This window comes from Rhipicephalus microplus, chromosome 7 (genome assembly GCF_043290135.1).
Source record: "Rhipicephalus microplus isolate Deutch F79 chromosome 7, USDA_Rmic, whole genome shotgun sequence".
Classification (NCBI taxonomy): domain Eukaryota; kingdom Metazoa; phylum Arthropoda; class Arachnida; order Ixodida; family Ixodidae; genus Rhipicephalus; species Rhipicephalus microplus.
This window is the reverse complement of record NC_134706.1, coordinates 115,394,599-115,401,200: the sequence shown is the minus strand read 5'-3', so window position 1 is coordinate 115,401,200 and position 6,602 is coordinate 115,394,599.

Here is a 6,602-nt window from a genome sequence, read left to right as displayed (position 1 = left end):
AAATGGAGAAAAATCTCAAGGTAGGACACGCAATAACATGCGACAGCAGCAATTCTGTTGGCCTTTGAAGTTGCTTTTCACAAATATATGTTTATTTATGACTATATGTCAACGAAGATGAAGCTTTCAAAAAATTTATATGGACACTAAAGAACCAAACGATTTTTTGTCTATCAGTAAAATACAATTTGATAATTTCAAAAATGCTCTCTTACTACGACGCGACGCTTAGTGAGAAAACGTGAAAAAAAAATGGGGGTGGCGATGCAACCTTGAGATTCCCTCACTAAACTGCATATTATAAGAAATTTTGTATGCATTTACTGGGCGTTACGTAGCTTTCAAGAGAAAAAAATGAAGACATTGTTTATCTGTGGGTGCCACAGAAAGCATATGAAGTATTAGAAAATTTCATTAAGCCAATGCCACGAAAATACCTAAAGTACATTTTGAAATTTCTTATGTGACGCATGGAGATTTCGGCATACAATTTAAAAATACTTCAACCTTGATTTTCTCCGCTAATAATAAACTTATAGTGGTCAAACATATCTCATTAACATTCTCAGAATACATTTTGTCAATCCAAGCATTGCCACTGTTCCCCTTTAGTGTCGCTTTAAATAGAAAACGAGCATGCACTTTAGTTGCTAGAGGCAGCAAAGTGTGTAACTAGTACCCATGCATAGACTGTAGTAAGTAACCAACCGATACCTCATTCAGATGAAACTACATTAACTGAAAATGGTCTTAACTTTTTGTTAAAGACTTGAAGCAACAGCTTTTCTCTAAATACTGCTGCAATCACGTGAACTGTTAACCTACAATAATTCAGCCACGCAACTTTTCTTGTAAAGCATGTTCATATTTATACCAGCCGTTTTTAAACAATTATAATCAAGAATCTGTATTCATACTTCAAACCAGTAAACAAGATACTTATCGTACATCTTCTGTTCATTTTCATAGCTAATTAGGCAACACGTAAACATGCTTGAGAAAATTCCAGGAAATATTCAGTATGATGACGAAGACCGAAACTGGCAATCTGGCCCAGATGCACTTGCTAGGCGAGCGAGGAGGAGAAATAAGAGGCAGAATAGAACAGCTTGCCTGACGAACAGATGTTGTGCATGTCTCGCTCATTACATCAGATCACTTGGGGGAATTCGTTGGTTATGTGCTATGCATTGTACTTAGTCAAAGGCAGAAGGCTACACTCAAACCACCTTGCAATCTACAAGGTAATAATAACCTGTGTAATAAGGCTCTTGATTGTTACTTGAGTCTGACCAAGTATCAGTGAAACACCTAAAGACGCCCAGAAGAACACAGTGCATGTATTCGACTGTTTGACCAAGCACAAGGTCAAAAACCTTCAGACTCGAGAGCGGTGAGGGCCCCTTCAATCCATTCACTGGCTCTCCAAAGTCGATGGCAAACTTCATATCTCCAAGCATGTCCTTTGCTGTCCGCGGTTCCTCTGCTATAACATTCATGTACCTCTGGCCTCCTGAAAAATTATGTCATAAAGTTTAAGTTAGCACTAAGCCTGCATTTAATCACGTAATGTAAATATTGCAGTCTACACACAGGCTCGTAGCAATATTTTAAGCTACAAACCACATAATGTCAATGTAATTTTCTGTATACTAGATAAGCTAAGCTTGATCACTTTTAATTTCACACATGAAGCTTAACTGAAGAAAAAGCTTCTGGACTTCAGTATTCAATGACAGAAGACTCCTACATACAGAAGGCTATAGGGAGCTTGCATGAACGGCGGCGACGCTATGGACTCTGGGTAGGCAGCAATTTTTTGTCAGAGGTAGCCTGGTAGTGCAGCAGCACCGTCGTGTTTGCGAGCGTTGGCGTAGCTTGCAGGCGTGATCGAGTGTGATCGCGAAGCAAAGTTAACTCCAAGAAGTGTCGAGCTTAATATCAGCCTCACCGCAACACTACACTGCAATGCTGTGCCAGAAAGACCTCGAGCAGTACGAATAAAAGACGAGAATTTGCTCAGAGTGACCCATTCACACTTCTTACGGGCGACTGTGTAAGCGACATGTACTTGTGGCGGTGCGTCGACAGCTCCGACATTCATGATTTTTTTCTTCCAAGGCCGAGTTTGAAAACCCGGGAGGAGATTAAGCCCAGAAAGGCCCTCAAGGGTCACAAGTTTGTGTAGAGTGGTCGGATACGGGAGCCGTGAGTAAAGGAAGTCGCCGCCGACACCATGGTCGTCGTCACTCAAGTAAAACGTGTTCAATTGAGGAGCGCTATTCTCGTGCACGTACATCGTACACCACGTATAATAACAGCACAGTGGGGTGAGAGCAGGCTTCGCTGTTCCCGCCCAGGCAGCACAGAACTTTGGCCCAATGCTGGGGATAGATCGGCAGCTCATGGCCCGAGAATGGCCCATTATTGTCAGCGTACTGCCAATAATGGCTGAGCCAGCCGAATAGAACGGCGATAATGGACCAGAATTGAGAACGTACCGCCAATAATGGCTGTGCCAGCCTAATAGAACGGTGATGTTGGACCAGCGTTCAGAACTTCCCGCCATTATTGGCTGTGCGAGCGTATTAGAACGGCCACATTGGACCACGTTGTACAACCAGCAGCCAATATGGGCAGAGCCATGCAATTAGGCTGGCATTATTGGCCCGTCGGTCGAACGTTATTGCCGGCGTCGGCCGAAGAGTGAACTTCGTTGACATAACATTGGACCGGTATGAGTTAATTTCTGCGTCTGCTGCTTTTGGCGCTGTTCTGGTTCCACTCACGTGTCGATTTTTCAAGTTCGAGAGAGTGATTAATTTCTGTCAATAAATCATGCACAGCTAGTTGATATGCATGATTGTAAATTAAAGATAAGCAAGGTAGACTATTTTACTGATAAACATTTATCGAGTTTGTCGCCTGTCAGACGTCTGATGCGGTGCTTTCCCAAATGAAAATTGTGCAGATCTGTGCGCTGAAGCAACAGCGGATGCCACAGTCGTACGTGACCCACTTCGACCTGACCCGGTGCGCACGTGCGCCGGCGTTCGTTTCATCGCATCACGCCGGCGATGACACGACAAGCGCTTTCTATTTCGTGGATATTGGACGCAAAGCTTATCGTATCGTTTGTCCTGCTATGCTATCGCCACGACCAATTTGGTTTTTTCGCTTTCACAGTGCTGTACCAGTTAACGGCACACAAGTACTTGACGTTTGGGAACTGGAGTTATCAGTTGCGTTACGGTCAATGAATCGTACAACATAAGCATTTGCCGTAATCTGACACTCACGCAGACGCTCGCATCCTGTATCACAATGACCATACAAATTACCTACAACATCGCCGCTAGCGGTTGGTAAAGTCTGGTGGAGTGCTTGGGCGTCGGTCACCTTGTCTCCGTGGTCAATGCAAGTTACAATTTTGTTGTGGAACGTTTTTTTGTTGATTATATATATATATATATATATATATATATATATATATATATATATATATATATATATATATATATATATATATATATATATATATATATATATATATTACCTCACTGTAGCCAAACCATCAGCTAGCTTACGCTGTACGTGTACTTCATTGAAGCCGCAGTAGGACGTGCAAAAAAACGTTTCCGTGAGTTCATATGTGCTGATGCATTGAGCACATAACAGGTAGGCTAAATTGTTTATAAACAAGAAACACGCACGCTTACGGCGTCGTGTTGTTTTGATCAAATACAGAACCACAGACCCCTCTCCAGCCCCCTCCCTTCTGCTTATTTTTAGGTCTGTGGAAAGAAGGAAGTGATCTGCACAGATCTGGCAAAGTTGTTCCTGTAAAGTAGAGAGTTTTATTTCACACTTGCTGTCCTTTATTAATTTTCTGTTTAGTGGGGTAGCTAAGGCCAGCTGGGTGTCTTTCGAGAAATCAATGGACGTACACAGTAAAACAGGAAAATGTGTCAAAAATTGCTGGTAATCTCCAGAACATGAGGAGGATCATTTGACAGGTGGTCTCCGGACTGGTCTTCACAACTGAAAGGCAATATTTATGGATAAATCTTAAGCTACGAGTGAGTGACTGTTTGTAGTACTGAAGCCTGTTGCCTGTGTTGTCAGCAGCTGTAAATGTTTGTATATTTGGCATGTGAGATCTTGTAATTTCTTTGTCACAGTGTTTCTCAATCTAGCTCAGTCATACTTTTATAGTTTCCTTTCTCCAGACTCAGTGCAGAAGAGAAACAGGATTGTGGTGATCAGCGAATAACTAGTTCATTTGTCTTGATTATCACATACTCTGTGTGAAATTTTGTGACGTATGTGTCTTCAGGGCGTCCTATAATCAGTGGGAGGGTCAAACAGAACAAGAAGCAAGGAACGGCTCAGTTTGTTGACGTAGCTGGTGCGTTTAATGCACTCTTCCCTGATTTTATATCTTTGTGACTTATACTGCTCTACACACATGAAGTTCCCATTGGTTTGCATATTCTTGTGGTATATGAACATGTTTCCTCAAAGCTTTTGAAACTTAAACGACCCTTTTCACTATTAGTTTGACATGCAGATCAAGATATTTAGCTTATCTGTATTATCAACGGCTGAACTGGTCTCGTCCACCAGAGAGGCAGTTTAATTGATGAGTCACTGAAGGCTCAAAAGTGCAAGATGTGTGCTTCATAGTTAATGGAGTGGTGTAGCCAGAGAATGGGACACTGGGCAAATGGCCCACTCTTGAAATTTTCAGCAATGTAATACCGAAAACCAAATAACACATACTCGACTTGACTGCACTGAAGACCAAGGAAGTCATCCCCCTATCCCTCCACCACACAAAGTTCCGCCTATAGCACAGGTGATACGTCCACGGCCCATGTTGAAGCACTTTGTCAAGTTTTATGCGACCTTATGTTTTCAAATGGAAACATTTTTCTAAGAGAAAAAAAGAGAAACATTTAGCATCAATGGCGACATTTGTGGATGCAATTTCTTTATGCTAGCTTTGTCGACTTGAGGCCAGAATAGAGTAAAATACATAGTTCGTTAGATTAACTGAACCTTCTCCCTAGTCAGTATGTCCCGACTGGAACTTAGTGTATTACGCACAACCGTAGCTGATCACTGTAGTGAAGGAACTGTTTGATGGGTCGTTCATATCGTGTTCTAAAACCAACGTCAAGTGTTGCTTTTCTTCTCCCAAAAGTACTGCAATGAAAAACTAATTGCACAAACATCAGGAACATATTTCATTTTTTATATCAAAAGTAAATATAACTTACAGCGGAATAATGAAGTATTTATTTCATGGAAATCGTAATGGCTTGTTCAAGCTCAAACAAAAGAACACATCATTTTCTTCTTTGGAATGTAATATTGAGTGCCTCTTGATGGTGCTATCTAAATTTGCCACATGTTTTGACAGTGCATCCTAATTCACTCCTGAAGGGGATATAATGCTATCAAATCGCACGTGATTGGCAGCTAACTAATAGTAGAGGCTTTGCCTGTCGAGCTAGTAATACATACTCAGGACATCACCCCTGCAAAGATACACCAGCCCCAACCAAGAAAGCGCGCACCAGCAGTGATTAGTCCATATATTTTAATCTTTTCTGCTGTGCCAATAAGGCTGGCTGAGTGAGCACTGCATCCAGTACCAAGTGGCTGCAGCGACAGAGTCCTACTTAAAAAACACTCACCAGCTGGAAGGAGAAGTACTGACGTGCCAACCGTTCAAAACGGAATGCCGGCGAAAAGAGCGGTGATTACTTTTACAGTCCATAAAAACATGCTAAGAGTACAAAGTTGTAATGTTGCTGATCTTCCAACCAAGTAAAATAAGGGTATTCTGACAAAAGATACAGAGCATACGCCATCAGGATGTTACAAAACAAGAACCGACAGAGGTTCTTATTCATCACATGAACAGTCTTGAACTGATAAGGCCAGTAAGTAACAGACAAACAATGAGTGCAGGAGGGAGAGCTGTCACATGAGCTCGTCAGCAGCCAAACGACCCAGGCTATACTCGGGGGTGCCAGGGTAGGCACAAAGAGGCTAGGCTGGAGCCCACTCCTCCCCCAATTTTGTCTGACACCTGTGTTGTGTTACGACTATATGTTACAACTATGTTCCCAAGAAGAAACATAGTCGTAACACAATGAAAAAGTTCCCCACCTTTCTGCTCCTCCTGAAGAACCTCGCTTATTGTGGGAGCATCCCTCGTATAGACCAATCCTGATACCAACCCTGGCTAAAATACAATAGGAACAACAGAAAACTCAGAGCGAATGTTACCGCCATACTTCGACTTCTTGTTTTGTGTGCAAATGATGCTAGTGAGAAGTATGTGGAACACCAAATAAAAGCACCACAGTCAACACCTGCTAGTACCTACTCTTATAATAGTACAAAGTGGTGAAGAAGCATGCAAAGAGCAATCCTACGAAGCGAAATATTATCAAGCAACTGGAGGCTGTGTGGCCCTGACTGAGACAACACCACAACAAAAAAAACCTTTCAAGCATGCAAGCAGTTCATGGACAGCACTGAAAAGTCATGAAAACCTACCTTCAATGCCTTTCTTGCACAAGAACATT